The sequence below is a fragment of the Apteryx rowi genome, unplaced genomic scaffold, assembly GCF_003343035.1.
Source record: "Apteryx rowi isolate R43461 unplaced genomic scaffold, aptRow1 scaffold_11, whole genome shotgun sequence".
Classification (NCBI taxonomy): domain Eukaryota; kingdom Metazoa; phylum Chordata; class Aves; order Apterygiformes; family Apterygidae; genus Apteryx; species Apteryx rowi.
This window is the reverse complement of record NW_020447308.1, coordinates 474,291-490,964: the sequence shown is the minus strand read 5'-3', so window position 1 is coordinate 490,964 and position 16,674 is coordinate 474,291. Positions and strand designations below refer to the sequence as shown.

At 45.4% G+C, this 16,674-nt stretch overlaps 1 protein-coding gene across 6 annotated transcripts in view; it reads right to left on the bottom strand.

Annotated features, from left to right (window-relative positions):
• The window catches only part of NTRK3 (neurotrophic receptor tyrosine kinase 3), a 239,082-nt gene that overhangs the window by 85,048 nt on the left and 137,360 nt on the right, over positions 1 to 16,674 (bottom strand). The gene's annotated exons all lie outside the window — the stretch shown is intronic.

Genomic DNA, 16,674 nt, shown 5'->3' with positions numbered 1-16,674 from the left:
ACTAAAAACTCCCCTGCCTTCAGCCTGGGTTAAAAAAACCCCAAGACTGAACCCTTAAGGAGTCGCTGGGCATTGACCCCTTGGGGATTTCAGCAGGAGATCTTTTTTGGACATTGCTGGAGTCAAATGGGGCATCACTTGCCTAGACAGATGCATGCAGAAAATGAGATTAAAAGAACACAACACATAATAATGAAACCACATACTCAATGCAAAGTGTCTCTCTCTCTTTGCTCTCTCTCTTTTCCAGCCTCCAGAAGTTCCACCTCTGATAGCTGTTTGTGTGAGACATCAACCAATTTTTTTCTCTCAAGCAATGCAGACCTGGGTTTTGTTACAGCAGTTGCCTGCATTGGCACAGGGTGTGAGTTATGCATAGGGGAGACGGGGCGACAGAATATCAAATGCTAACAATTGCCATCAAGTAACAGATTTCTATTTAAAAAGCAATGGTTTGTTTGTTAATCAACAGGTCCATTAACACTGAGCAAATGCCTCTCTAATGGACACACAGGATCATAGGCTGAACTATTTGTATGCAATGTCTTTTGATTGATTCACCCTGAAGAGCATCAAGTAAATGAGAGAGGATGTAATATTTCTGCAGGAAACATTCCACAGCAGATACATTGATTGCTACATTTAACCAGCTGCTCTGTGGCAGTCTCTTCTTAAAGAGACTTCATATTTGATTTTGATTACATATTTCAAACTGAGAACAAATCAGGAACATTGACTCAACTGTATCAGATACCTGATCCATGAAGATCTGATATCCTGCCAACAAGGATCATGTAACTGGCCAATGCCCAACCTGCTCCCACTTTTCATGCCATCAAGGCTCACATTACTGTTCTCTATTTTGGGGCAGTCCTTCCCCTACCACACAGGTCACTCCAGTGCTTCAACTGCTCTGCTACCTGCCTTCATCCTGCCACAGCTAAATCCTTGGCCCAAGCCAAGGGAGTCTGCTTGATGGCACACCAGGAGCGCTTATCGTTTGACTTGTTTATTCAACTCCTAACTGCAGCTAAAGCTGCAGAAATCAAGGTCCATTTTCCCTGCCAATGCGTACTTGACTCCTGCTCTGTCACCACAATGAATCCATTTTTAAACCAAAAGCCAGTGAATGCCCAACTGGACAGAAGGAGGCAGGGTTGTGAATGAAGAATACCCTGAGAACTAAGGAAGAAAGTCCGGGTCCCGTGAGAAAAATAGCAATGAAATGATCAGTTGAATAACTTGCCAAACCAGCAAACCCAGCTGGCAGAGACAGCCCACAAGCCCAGAGCTAAGTGCTTAATTCAATTTCTAGTTTGCAAAAGCAGATTCTTTTTTCTATAGACCAAACACTGGGCTGGCACTTCCTTTATGAGCTGCTGAAAACATACCATCTTCTGAAAGATCTCTGCAGAAACACTGGCACTTCCAGTTGATGACCAAGCCTTGCCACTCCACYACTGCTCACCAAGTCAGAGCCTTCAAGGAGCTTTTGAAGCCTCCCTGAATGAGATCAGCATGGCCAGGAGACCCAGACTGCTGCCACATCTTCAGAAACGACATGCTTATTTCACATGCAAATGAGTCACACAAATCGAGACCAGACCCTCCTTTTCCCCTCTGAGCTAGTCATAAATAATGGAGGGGTAAGGCAGATCAAGTGTCTTTGAGTCAAGCATGGCACGCGCAGGTGAAACACAGAGGTACAAAGGACCGAGAATCTAATTGGAGACAAAATGAGAAAGCTAAACACTCACCCAGGGTCCCATGGGGAGACACAGCTAAACCTCCCCTCCGGAGATAAGCTCCAACAAGAGGGCGTCCAGCCTGTTGGAATAATGACTCCTTGAGGCAAATCAGAGGTGCCAGCGGCTACAAATGAGGGCCTTTCTCTGCTGTAGGTTCGATCCTTTCTCCCCTTCAGTACTGGCAGAAAAAAAAAAAGAGCCTGGAGGTCCCATTCAGGCTGAACTACATATGCCATYGCAGTCTCACAGCCAGGCAACAAGGTAAGAGCTGCAGGTATAAGCTTGGCCGTGGATGCTGGGTTCCTGCCCCCATTTACTTTCTTTTTAAAAAAAATAAATTTGAGTTTGTATCGACTACTGAAAAAATGAGACAACATTGTACAGGACACAACCCTCAACAATCAAATTAGGTCATTGCAACACCATAACCAGCATGGAATATTTAGCCCTGATAGTGTAAAGGATCAAGGAGAAGGTTTTCATGCAGCAAATGCTAAAAGACAAAAGGGAAATGAATCATAGCAGGAGATCAAGCAATATCAGAACCTCCAATAAGACTGGAGTGGCAGCAGATAAACAGCACTCCTATGTCAAGGTTTCCCTCCCAAGACCTTGCTGTGCACCCCATTCAGATTGTCCTGCCACTTCTCATAGCTTGTCATTAAAGACATGGCAAGTACTGGGAAATATCTTTGCCGCTTCCTGAAAAGACTTCTTTCTTCCTCTCTCCAGAGCTTTGTTTTGATGGCTTCTAAAAGAGTAAACCCACTGTTCACAGAGCAGCTTTCCAGATGTGTCCCCAACTGCATCAGTAAAATATTCAACAGCAACAAACTCAAGGTGCTGGTTTGGGGAGTGCCAAGATCTCTTTAGATAGCCAAAGAGACTTGTGAAAAAACTAAGGAGACTCAGCCTCCTACATTGGCTTTAAGTCACCAGTTCTGTGTCTATACACATATATATATATTTTGCATGCAGACCAGCAGAAAATAAAAAACAAAGGCCTGGTCCAGCTAAGCAGACATTTGCCATCATGGCTCACCACTCAGCTCTCTGCCCATCTCCCTCACCTGGTTCACACCTTTCAGATGTGCTGTTTCCATACCCTTCTCCTCTACATGCCACCCATACTCAGACACCCATTCCCAGGCCTTCCTGCTCCTTTTTGCTACACAGGTCATCCCCCAGCCCAGCTCTTCCATCCACTCTCCCAAGCGCTCTGTCTCCAACATGGAGAAAACCCCTCTTTTCACCCAATTGCCAAGTGATTGCCAACAGTGACAAATCCATAAGTGGCTTCGAACCAAACACCCACCTACGACGGGGGGGAGGGAGGCAGCAGAGAAATCTCCGGCAGTCCAGGTGCACATGTTGAGAGGTATTTACAGTGATATGGGGGCCACCACATATCTCCGGAAAGAGGAGTGTGGGTTACCTCTACAGTGTAATAGTAGTGCTATTCACTGCTACACTGGGACTGCCAGGACTTAGGTTTGAAGCTTGGACTCCCAGATGAGCTGGAAGGTGAGTACTGCCATCCAGGGGCAGATCAAAATGCACTTTAGCAGAGCTCTCCCATAGCCTGTTTGACCCCATAAAGTGGATGAATATGCACCCAATATATTAATCCTGCTACATGCAGGACAGAAGACACAAACCTTCCTAAAACCTGAGATTTACATACCAGTCTGTGACAGTGGTTTCCCAACTGCATAATGAGTACATTAACTTCAGCTAAGCTTATTCTCTAGAGATGATGAAATGGAAAAGAATAATCGAAGCAAACTGTGATAGAGTTTTTGATTAAGCAGCTGATGATCAATAAGAGTTATCTGCAGGGCACAGACTGTTAATGAGCGACCATTCCTTTAGCAAAGAAACACCTGAACCCACGCTCCCTGCTCGACACAGCCCACAGAGGTCAGCAAGCCATCTCTTCCTCTTCTCTCCCAGCACCAACTACACTAGGACACAGGACATGGACTGGACAGAAAGCCCACAGGTCTTCCCTGCCCTCATTCCTATTAAAATGGAGGTGGTGGGAGAAGGAAACAGAACAACTTTAAAGTGGAACGTGGCTAGAAAGAGAAGAATGAAAGAGAGGTTAACAGCCTGATTCAGGGCTTGAGATGATATGTTTGGGGGGGGAAAAAATCGAAAAAGCATTCATAACCTTCTAAGACAGCTCCATTAATTTAAAGAGGCCTTCCAGCTTTGCAGCTGTAACACACGACACCCAACACATTTACAAGGAAAGCCAGCTCAGGAGCACTAACTGCTAGCCAGCTGAGCTACTAGACAAGTGGCTGCTTCATGAAAATGCTGATGTAACATCCAATGACCACACAGCAGATCCCGCAGTTACTAAGACATTATCCTACCCCCACAATGATGCAACTGCAAAGAAGTATTAGGTGTTAAATCTTAATAATTATTAATAATATCTTGCATTCATCCCAAAAGATTTTAAGCCATTAATGACTGCCTGGACTTTAGATAGAATTTCTCTAAAAATGCAGCACCTGTTTAACAGCACATAGCAGCAAGGCTGCATAAAGGTTTTGGAGAGCAAGTGCAAAGGAGAACTTCAAATTAAAACTAGCTTGAAGAGAAGGGACTCACATCAGCATAGACAGAGCATCTCATTACTTCTGCCTGAATTTAGCCATATCACTGTAACTAATCATTTTGCTCTTCCAAAGAGTGTCTAGAGAACTGTTAGTGACCACAGAGAACTGCTAGGATCTTTGTATTACATTTCCTCCCAAAGTTGTCTCCTCTGACAACCCAGCCCAGTCTGCCTACAAAAGGTATTTGTTTTCCCAAAACTCATTCAGCCTTCCCACCTTTGGAGGATCTAGGAAAAGCTGAAAAAATCAGCATACAGGATACTCTTTCTGTAGTGTCCCAAAGGGAACACAGTGGATGAAGAGCACATTAGGGTATCTGACCCAATTTCTCAAATTCTCACGGAACTGGAGTTTGCAATTGCCCTCAGTAGAGAGCATATCAAGACAGATCATTAATACTACTTGATGCTGAAGATCTTTTGTATTAAAAAGCACTGCAATTACTTAGTTCAAATCTCTATATTATTCATAAGATCCATATCTATTATGGATATAGTGTTTACACTACTATGGGGAAATGTAATAAATAAGGCAGTAAGTGCTCCCTTCCTCCAGGTCAAGATGAAAGTCTGTATCTTGGAAAGCAGCATTTTCCTTGGGCAGCAAGTCTTATATCCGAGGTTTCCCATTCAATTCCTTCAGTGAAGAACTAAAGCCAAGGTAAAAAGCAACTGTTCTTCCTTCAAGCCCAGCATGACTCCTACCAAGCCAGCCAGGAGGCAATGCCTAGGTGGAATGAGGTCAGCAGAACTCCTAGAAGGTTTGCTAGGAAAGGTCTCTTCTGAATTAGTTGTCAGAGCAAAAAAGTAACATATTAGACTGCAGCATGGTGCACCACAATGCATGTATCTGAGAGGTGAGGGAGAATTTGATCTAACATATCTGGAAAGGAGAGAGAAAAGCTCAGAATAGCTGTTTTGCATACTGCAGGATCATAATATACAGCTGATAGCCCCAAGAACCTATTTCTCCATCTAAACTCCTGACTCCACTTGGCAAAGGACTGGCTGTGAAAGAACTTCAGGAGGCAACTTGTAAACAGGCAACATGGTCCAGCAGGCTGAACATGGGCCAGACTGCCAGCTGGCAGCAACCTGTTGTGACCTTGAACAAATCGATGCCTTTCCGGCTGCCTCTCYTCATCTGTAAAATGGAGATGAAGATGCTTGGCAGCTCATTGCTAGGCTCCAGGGAGAAACTCCTCTTTCCAGAAACAGTGACCATGCAAGGTGCTGGCTTACTTCTCTCTGTTAAGGAGAGGGAAACATTATAGCCCATCCCTCAAAGGCTCAGCTGCCTCCTGTGCTTTCAGTAAGGTTCCCCTGACTTTCATGCCCTGCTGGGATCTAGCTACTAGAACAGGGTAGTCCCAGCCCAGCCCATCTCTGGAATTTGCCCAGTATTTATTTTTAACACATCCTTCACTGTGAACATTTTTAGAGGGATTCATACGATTTCATGTTGATCTGTGACTCTGAGCTAGTCTCTCCCTGGCTGCATTGGTAGCCAGTACCATCGAGAGAACAGACGGTGCAACCTACCTCGTCCTAAACAAGATCTCTAACCCAGATCAGACCCAAAGCACCCTATTCCCTTCCACTGTGTAGGAAGGAAGCCTTGGGCAGCCAGCTTAGGTGGAGACGTCTCATTGTAAGCTCCTAATGCTTTCGAGGGGTAACTAACTTGTCCTAGAGCATAAGACACATCAAACAGGGTGCTGAGCGGTGCTTAAAATTACCTTTTTGAAGTCATGAACCCTCTCCCAAGCTTTTTATATTCTTGGCTTTATATTTGTAAGTAATGGGATAGGAGCAGAAGCCATTGTCTGCCCAAGATAAGCCTTGGAGAGTGGGCTTTGACCTTCTGCTGCATCAAGATCTTGGGTATAGCTTGAGGCACATGGTCCTTTGCTTTTGGTTTACACCTAGTGGCCATCATGTCCCCTTGCTCAATGCTCCACATCAATTACAGTGCAGAGATGTAAAATGACTGATACTTTTAATACAAGGGACCTGTCATTTATTTATTAGCTGGCGACAAGCCCTGCAGTCCAGGATGGATGCATTATAAATCAACTGCATTTCTAACCATTAAAAATTCATCCAATTCATAATGTAGGACGCCAGTAATTTCCTTATTAGTGTTGAGTGTGGAGGATTTTTCTTTCCCCTCCCTTGGTTTAACTTTGCTTCTTTGCTTTCCCAAAGATCTTGCTCATTTGAGGATTAGCTTAATCCTGCAAGAGGGAGGTGGGGGGCTGAGAAGGGCTGGGGGAAGGGAGACAAGGGCTGAAGTCATTTTGTTCCAGTGTTTTCTTCTAATTGCAGATTTGCCATATACACTTAGGAGACTTAGCTGTGTTTTCTCCTAGTCACACTTATGGGAGCCAGAGAGATTGTTCATCTTGAATTTAAGAGATGCTTTTAGGGAAAATGAATAAATCAATTCCTTTACCCTGGCAAAGGGAAAGAAGGCAGTGTGGTAAATGGGACAGGGAAGGATAATGTAGAACCTGTTAATACTTTTAAGACAAGAACAGGTACTCAAACATGAAAAAACAGCACTTTTGAAATAGGTCGAATGTATATGTATAAAAATATGTAGGTATATTAACCTTTGGAACTCGGTGCTCCAATTCATTGAGAAAAATAAGTTAGTAGGGCTCAAAGAAAGGTGTGACATTTTTGCAGACCCATGACCGCTTCAGAGAACCATAGGTACTGCTGCAGGACCAGTGATAAATAAGAACTTGGAACTAACAAAAATTAAGACAAGCTCAGTCTGCATGAGGCTGAAAGTTACGGCTAGTTGGAGTATTGCATCCTGTATTGACCACCCTTTGATGCAGGTGGCAGGACTGACTGATTATTGATGTGGTACATAAAGAAATTCTTGTGCTTTCACTGAGTCTCCATTTGTTCCTGTCTCAGAAACAGATCCATTCAGGTAAGGGCAGGGAGAGAAGGCCCCAAAAGCAGATTCAAACAGGGTTCAGCATCAGGTAAGTTATAGTCTGCTTAGGAATGAGCATGGAGGAGTCTGAAAATGGATTATGCAATAAACCCTGCCTTAAAGGGAGACAAGCCCGGACCTCCAGAGCAATCCTTACATGCTGTGAATTGGATGTACTTTTCACCTCGAGACACTCGCATACAAATCTTGTATTGGTTACACATGGAAATGGGTTTGCCGAGTTCTCAACCCAGTCTGTTCACTTCAGTAAATCACGTTCAGTTCAACAAGGCTAGTGCTTTACACTTAACTACAGTATAAGACAGCTGTTTCGGGTCAGGAGTTCAGGAGCACATCAGCAAAACACTCGTGCACAAGCTGAAAGAGCACCAACTTGCACCGCATCTGCTTCAATTAGCAGTATCAGCTCCCTCCATTTCACTGACCCCGTCCGCAGTGAATCCACTCCCTGTCCATACTCAGGACTGACAGCAGCGATAAAGCCACAAGGATCGCAAGGCAGGCTGGAAACATTCTGCAACTAAAAATGACAATTTCTGCATTTTTGTTATATATTATTCATGAGGCAAGAGAGCTCTGCTCTTCAGAGAGCAGTGCTGCCCTGCCTGCCCCTGTGCAGCCCAGAAGCATGAGCAGTCACACTGCCTTCGCATGGTTTCTCCCCAGAGCCAGCCACCATGTTAGGCTGGAAACAAGAGTCTCCTTTGATGCAAGAAGCCCTTTAGGCAGAATATCTTTTTACTTGGGTCTTCCCTCAGCTTTCAGAGCTGAATAGGGTATTTTAGGCTGCCTAACCCAAAAGTAGCACTCAAAGGTTTTTGTTTTTTAACCTCTACTGACATATAACATCACTTTCAGATTTTAGACAATACTTCTTGTCCCAGAGAGCAGTGCTACTAACAACATTCCTGCTGTGTTTGCCACCATGCAAACCCACCCCTGACTCCTAAACAACAGCATCTATTTTTAATTAGGAATCATAATTTAACTGGACAACTACCACAGAAAAAGAGGACACGTTCTTCTAACCAGAGAGTCAGTTCCTGTCTGCTCATGATGAATCCCTCATGTGCATCTGAGAGTTAGATTTTAAAACTGAAAAGCACCCTGGTTTGACTAAAAAGTCACAACATGATCTCCTTGCAAATTCTGGGAGCTGCCCACTGCCTTGTAGAGGTATCCCGGGGCCAGGTATCACAGCAAACCACGGGCACATCCCTGTCAGCCCAGGAATATAAAAATGCACCAGCCTCAAGCTACTTTCCCAACATCTAACCATTAGAAGTYGCAGTAAACTTGTTAAAAACAAGATAAATATTTAACTGGTGGCCAAAATAAATCAGTACTGCAACTCTACCCGTACGCACGTACACACACACAAGCTATTTTTAAAGCAACCCACAGCCTAATTCACACAATCAATGAGCCATTAGGAGATTATTCTGAAACCTTCTTCATTATCACTGGCACCAGGGCTGCCTGAGTTAGCAATATCCTCAGGTCACACACCATGTCACCGTCTCTCTCCTTGCTGGGAGGAAGCTCCAGGCATGAGGTGCAGCGGCTGCTGAACAGAGCCTGCCTTCCCCTGGCATGGATGTCTGTTTCAGCTTTAAGACCAAGGTGGGGTCAAGAGCACCACAAACGTGGCTGGGTAGATAGAAACACCAATACACGAGGACATAGCCGCTAACTTAGGAAATGAGCACCTCCCTTAGCCCTCACTTGCCCCACTCTTTTTCTCTCACCCAGCTGCAATGTGTCTTGACTCATGCCAGGCCACTGGTGGAAAAAAGTCTGCACTGCAAGGCCTTAAAACCTGCTAGAAAATGGAGATGCAACCATTTTCAATGGCTTTGAGCAATCCACAGCAGGGGAACTGCCTGGACAAAACCACCACAGTGTCCCTAGCTTTGCCAAGGAATGACAGAGCACTTAGCAAAAGTCAGCCCTCACGCTGGTAGCATCCTTCGTGACACAGAGGCGTTTGGAGTGTAGGTGCCACTGTGCTGTGGGAAATGAAGAGGAGCTCCAAGATAGTTCAGCAAAGGTTTTGTACCACACTGCTCATGACGGTGCACAGATGAGCAGTGGGGGAAACATGTGCCTGTGCACACAGGGATGGTGGGGCAGGCATGGGGGTGGATGGATGCTGGAAGAGCTGTGCGGTGGGCGAGTGCGTGAGCGCAGAGCACCTTTATCAGGTGAGGGCATAGGGAGCGCTCAGACAAGGAGCTGAATGCCATATGGAGTAGCAGGAGCATCCTCACCAAAATGGTGCACATCTCAGGCAGTCATATCCCAGTCTGAGGGAGGCTGAGGCCTGTTGCTTTAGCTGCCTGGGAGTAAACCATCCATTTGATGTAGGGACAAGGCTGCTAGGCAGTGAGAGCAGCCTGCTGTGTTAGAGCCACTCCAAATCCAGTAGGAAATCAGCTTGGGACATCTCCTCACTTGCCTTGTTAACTACTCGACAGTTGACACATCACTGGCTCCCTTTCTGAAATCACCCCAGGCAAGCTAATCCTAGTTGTCACCCCTATACAGACAGTAGGATTAAAGGGTCCTAAGGAGATGCTCTCAGGCAGAGGGACAGGCATACAGTTGTTCATGGGAAAAACACTTCCTTGCCCACTGTTTGATGTCTGTATACAGGAGTGTTTCCTCCACCACTGCAGTCTCTCTAGTGGCAAGTCAATGTCAGCAGCACAAAACAGTGTTCTGCTTGATTTAAGGGTTTCTTCTTCTAATAGATTTCCATCACCAGGAACGTCTCTCTCCAAAGTGCCATCACCCACTGCAGCTAAGCTGTCAGCTTCAGTTCCTCACGCTGGGGCTGAATTCTGCTTAAGCTGCCTTTGATCTGAATTGTTGCTACAAACATCTTCAGTAAACACACATTAAAGTAACAGATAGGATCTAAAACCCAAACGGCTGCAGGAGGTAATTGGCTTGTATGCAAATAAAGCCAGCATGTATGTCACATTTGGAGTGAGACAGGATTGTCCCACCAGGCATCGCACTGTTGGCTACAGCAGCTCCTTCCCAAGCAAGCAGGGTCCAAGCAGGGGAAACCAGAGTGGCAGTTTTCACCCTCCTATGCCGCTTGGCTTTCCCTCGATACAACCACATAGAAAGCACCTGCAGAGCTTGTTAGGGGGCAAGATACACATAAAAGGTTCTGCCAGCTATTCCAGGATGGCTGGAAACACTCTGGTTTCTGTAGCAAACTCATGGCAAGAAGGTCTGTAGATCGACTCACTGAGCCTGAAGTTGCAACTCTAAGTATACGTGCTATAGATGGGATGGGCACTCTGCCTCTGCAAACATAGATTGGACTTCTGCAATCTGGAAAATGTAGGTATTTCTTCCACTCACTCTTTCTGAGCTGGATGAAGCCATGTAGAACATAAAGTAGCCACAGGTAAGGAGTACAACAATGAAAGGAAAACCAGTTGAGAGAGAGGATAAGAGTTGAGCAAGTTAGATCAAGTCCCACTGGTCAAGCAATCTTTCCTGCTAGTCAGATGTTACAGTCTGGGGAAGGGGAATGAGAAGGAGATGCTGGGGTCAGGGGAAGTTCAGTTCTGCTCTGGATGGTGATAAAAGTATTAGTTTTTGTTGCTTGCACTTTTCTTCAGATACCTGCAACATCTGCTCTGGAAATAGACAGCCGTTGCCTGCAGGGTTTCTTCAACATCCAAATCCATTTGCAGGAAGCTCACATCAACACTTGGAGCTCAGAGCAGTTTCTATTAGAGGCTACCACAAACCAGAGGGAAGAGAAATATGGAGGCAGACCACTGTGGCAGAGACCACCACTGCCTTTCACCTGCTGAGCACTGAGGTCTGAGTTTTTTCCACAGACCCAAGCCAGAAACCTAGGCTTCGGTAGAGCAAATGAGGAGACGTAGAACTGGATAGCAGAACATGCTGAAAAGTTATATGGTTACCCATAGGTCCCCATTGATTTCCCCATAACTATCACATACAGCTTGACTTTGAAGGATGAGACCATAAAACAGTGAGGAGACCCAGTGCAAGAGAGTAGTGGCCCAGGAGTGTCCATGGAGGGCAGTAACGGGAGTTAGGTCCTACTGAAGAAGAGGCTGGGCTTTTATGTTAGAGGAGAGAGGAGAAAAAGAGAAGTTTGGAGAAACTGGAGAACCAGCAGGGACCTGTGGGAGGGACTGAGACCTGCTGTCAGTTCAGATTTGGCTCCACCCTTACATTTCATGAAAAAAAAATTTGACAAATCCTCTCACCTCTGGGAATAATAATAATAAAAATAATTAACGGTTTCCCTTTTTTAATACCAACAGTTTTGGTTTTTAACCAAATGAAATTACAAATATTTATGGTTTGAATTTGGTGTTTTGGTGAAAATGGGGACATAAACTGACCAAAAATAGAAATGATACAGACTTTTTAGCTTCCCATGCCCAGGATGAATAGGACACATTAAGTGAACAAGAAGAATTAATGGCGGCAAGATAAACTGGGGTTATAAAATGTCTTTCTCATTTTGTTTTCAAGTCTTATTACAAGCAGAGGTAAGGAAATCCATTTGTTTAAAAAAATACGATTTTTGAAATGACCACAATGCTCCTTTTAAACTGCATTGAAAATACAAGATAAAGACAAAGTACTGAGTGAAAGAGTGCTGATGGCGCTTTTATTGTGTGATTTGCCTTGTTTTTTTCTGAAGTACTTCTTTTTAGCCGATTACCATGTATTTACAGTTAGTGTAATTATATCTAATTACTTAATTAGCATGAATACGTGTAATTACTAACTTCGAATATGTAATTATGTCAGGGCAGCCTGTAATAAATGAGGTTGAAAAAAACCCTCATTAGGACTCTACGGAAGGACGGCTGCTCCACCCGTGTGGAGAATGCATCATAGTCCCGAGACTACACCAGTCCTGCAAGAAGAAAATAGAGCAAGCACCAGTTGTGTCCTCACAGCAGCCAGCAATAATCTCCACCAAAATGAAAACACTTGCCCAAAAAGTCTAGCTGCACAGTTTTAGTGGGAACTTAGCATCCACCCCCAGGAGACAGACAAGGATCTATAGAAGGTCCGCACCCCAGTCTCATTTTTTCCATTGAGCTTTGGAATTTTTTCTCTGATTTATGCCTTTCTTGAGAAGATTTATTTTGTCAAAACAGAAATGCCAGGGAACAGAGCAACTTCAAGACTGTGTTGTGGCATTTGTGTAGCTTGAGAAATCAGATCCAAGAACTTCTAATCTGCATCTGATGCATTATGCTGATTATTAATTACTGCTATTAAAGTAAAATAAGCCTCCAAAATGTTTCATCTGAAACGTTACCAAAGTCTTCCACCATCAAAATCTCCAGCTATTCATAATTATCCATTTTGCATTTTCAAATCCTAAACATAAGGAGATGGAGCTAAGGTAAAAAGTTGCTGCTACTGCCAAGAAGCACATCCAGGAAAACTTTGTCCTACCAACAGCTTAAAAGCCACCTCATGAAATTATTCCAGACTTATGCTCCCTGTTTTTTCACTGACCTTTTTTTTTTTTTTTTTTTTTTGTAATGAACTGATGTCTCCTGCCTGCAAGGGCTGATGGCCATTTACTGGACACAAACGAGGGTAGAACGGCTCATGTTCTGCATTAGGGAAACCCCTGCCATAGGATGGAGCCATCTGGTCCCCCCACCCTATCTCCTCATCAGGTATTTTGTCCACGGTACTTGCTCCACAGCCAGGTAGTCCTGTTTGTCTCCTCTCATGTGTTTATTTCCAAATATAGAGAGGTGCAAACTTATCACAACCTGCTGTTCCTCCTGTTGACATCTGCCAAGCAGATATGCCACTTGCTGCTCTTATGCATGCCAGAAAGCAGGGGGAAAAGTGTACTTTAGTTTATTCTTCTGAAGTTGAATCTTTGGACTGTTCTGTTGTCAGCCCAGCTCTTTGCCTAACCTTTCAGGTGGGGCTGAGGGTGGCTGAAATGAGGATTTGTTGCAAACTCTATTGCTGCCCAGAATGCCCTGGAGGTATTGCATGAGGATGCAGGGAGCGTCTCCCCAAAGAGTTACGAGAAAACAGGCTGGTGCGCTTTATTCCATGCCTCTTTAGGAAGCTCTCAGCCAGCAATGGAAGAAGGTCTCTGAGTCCCTCCTGCTCCTCTAATTCAGGCTGTAGCAGAGCGTGGGTAAGAAACAAACTTCAACTGCACAGACTGCAGAAAGTTGGAGGTGAGAGCAGGCTCCTGCATCCTTCATCCTGTTGGTGGGAGCAAAGTGCATCCCCCATGAGAAATACATCTCTGCCTCCTTGTAGACACATTAACTATTGGGCCTGCTGGGGGAGAACCCACAGGACAGTGCGGTGTGGCAGAGGCGAGCAGGGCCACAGCTCAGCGGGCAGGGAGCTGTCCTCCATATTTCAGCTGCAATTCCATTATGCAGAGCTAAGTGTCTGGGAATAAACATCCGTCATCCCTGCGTGATAAGCGATGTTTGCTAGTATGGAGGGTGACAGAAATCTATATCACATCAATGTACTATTAATACTGCATTAAGCATATAGAGTTCGCTCTCCTCATTGCAGCTCGGTAATGGATATCGACACGTCCTCAGCCCAGACAACATCCAAGAGTATGGTGATACTGGCAGAATGAAGGAAGGAAGGAGAGAAGTCTAGAGATGGAATGAGAGAAACTGCCTGCTGAAGGAGTTGTTCTAGCAACATCTCAATGCAAAAGAGAGATGCTGGGTGCCACCGAGTGCCTTGCTCAGGCCAGGCTGCATAGCCTTGTGGCTGGTGGGGGCTGCGATGCACGATGGCTGGCAGAAGCGAGGTGACTGCTTGCATTGGCATGGACTTAGCCGGGTGTCAAGGTGCTCCCCAGCCTAAAGCAGCGCCCTCTCTCTCTGCGTGGCAACAAATGAAGAAGTGTTTGTGCCCCAGCTCAGTGCAAGAGAAAGCAATCCCTCCAGTAGGAAAACGTACGGCAGCAACAAACATTCTCTAGCTGTGCTCCCCAGCTCAGGTTCAAGTTGAGCACAGCACATCGGATCAAACACACCCTTTAATGGTGAAAGCTTCCCAAAGCATGGTTATTTTAAAAGGCGAATTATGAAACTTTCCAGCCTTAAGGAAAGCCAGCAGTTAAGTCAAAGAAGTTTTGTCCAAATGAAGTCTTACAGGTTTGGGGACTAGAATACAGAAACATACCGAATCCAGCTCTGCCCAAGGTCTCAGAGCCTATTTCTTGCCCTGTGAATGGTAAATAATTCCAAAAATTGAAAAGGTTTTTGACCTGACAACATCCAGTTGTGTTTTCCCCCTTGTTAGCACTCAAATGTAGCATCTTTGCACTGGATTTAGTTTCAGCAATCCTGCCTCGCAGCCCTGGGAAACCTGGAGCTCCAAGATGGGGCTTGGGAAGGTTAGCACAGAAGCAAGTGATTTTCCATGCATTTCAAAGTGTCCGTACTTACTGGTAGTGTTACGTTTTCTCCCTGTGGCACATTCCACAGGAGAAACGGCTCCAGATGCCACCGCCAAGCGCTTCTGCTGTGCACTGAACTTTTCAGATCCTAATCAAATAGCCCCATGAAACTTTGAGGCCAAATCCTGCTGCGAGCTACTTTCCCTGCAACCTTACTAAATTTGACAAGCCCCACAGGGCAAACGCTCAGAGCAAAACTTAATCCTCTGAGTTTGAACCTCTACTACTGCGTAACTGCAATAGCACTAGCATATCAAAACGGTCGGCGCAAAGGTTGAATAGTTTTGAGAGAGTACGGAAGGTGGAAAAAAAAGAGAAAAAAACAAGCCATCAGAGTTTGTAAATCACTTTGAGATGAGGTGGTATAAGAAATGTAAAACATAAATAACGGCAAAAACTAACCCCACACTACTTTCAGCTTCACCAGCTCCTGCCTAAACCACCCCCTCCTCCCCCTCTCTACAAACAGACCAAAATAATTACATTAAAATAAAAATCAAAGGGAAAGCCAGGCGCATTAATTGGATGCGCCCCATTGCTCTGGCCAATTGAAGCACGATGATCAACAACCCGGCACACGAGGCTCGGCTCCTGGCTTTCCTCGCAGTGTGCAGGAGGGTGCGCGGTGGGCTGCCCCAGCGATACCACAGCAGGAGTGGCGGCTGCAGCTCCCCTTCGTCCGATGGGGAGAGCTACAGCCATAGAGAAGCAACTTTCTGCCTAACGTTTAACGATGAACGAATTTCTGCAGGTTAGGAGATTGGACTCCTACCAGCGCTTCTGTTCCAGATACTGAATTACCTTTCCTTAGCCTCATGAGTCAGCAAAAGCAAAGTGGAGAGCCGGAAGCAGACTTCAGTGTGCTACCCCCTGCTTCTGCCTGGCCCACAGAGACAGTACAACACCTTTCCAACCTTTTTATTGGATCGGGTTCTGCCTAGAACCAAGAAATACCAGAAAGATGAACAATAACAGGAGGAATGTTATCTGAACCTTCTGTATTGCTCAGTTTGCTTCTTAGATTTCGTAAAAGACAAGGGAGAACTCAACTACTGACTATGGGAGCCCACTTTGGGGAGGGTTGCGCCCCAGAGCAGTCATGGGAAGCAGTGAGGGACTTCCAAGAATGCATCCTTTTACCCAGCGCTTTTCTTTTATGCTCAGAATTTAGGGGAGCTGAAGGGAGAGAGCCAGGTTATCACCACCTGCTATTCTGATGGGCTGACTTCACAACCCAGATTAATATAGGGAAACTGCAAGCTTTACAGAAGCCCAWGAATATAAGACATTCAGCATCTAAACCTTCTGTTTTTTATCTCCATGCACCTGCCCCATCTATGAACACATGTCCTGAGCTTGTCTTTGCACCACAGGGAAGCCAAGTAGAAAGTCCTGCTGCTACACGGCTGGGAAACTGCTGGAGGAGGAAGGGGAGGCATGTTCTTTCCCCCCACAAGCAGCAGGTCACTTGAATGCCCCGTGCTTCTACACAAGCTCTTGCTCATGCCTCTGACATGGTGCTCAAAGCAGGCAAGGCAGAGCCCTGTTTTGAATAGCATTTTCAGGCAAGGGGGGAAGGTGACTGGTGGGTGGTACAGGGAGGGTGAAAGGAGGTGAATGTGAGGGTGGAAAGGCTCCTTCAGAAGCACCTGTATGTATGTTGTGATTTCTGAGACCTGAGATTCACTTTGGTTTCTGGACCATACCAAGACCCATTCTCCTCAAAAGCCTCCTTCTCTTCTTCCTCATCCTCTTCTGCAACCTCATCTTCCTTGCCCTCCTTCCCCCCATTTCCCCGACCCTCCTCCTGGCCCTCACAGGGGCATCCGGC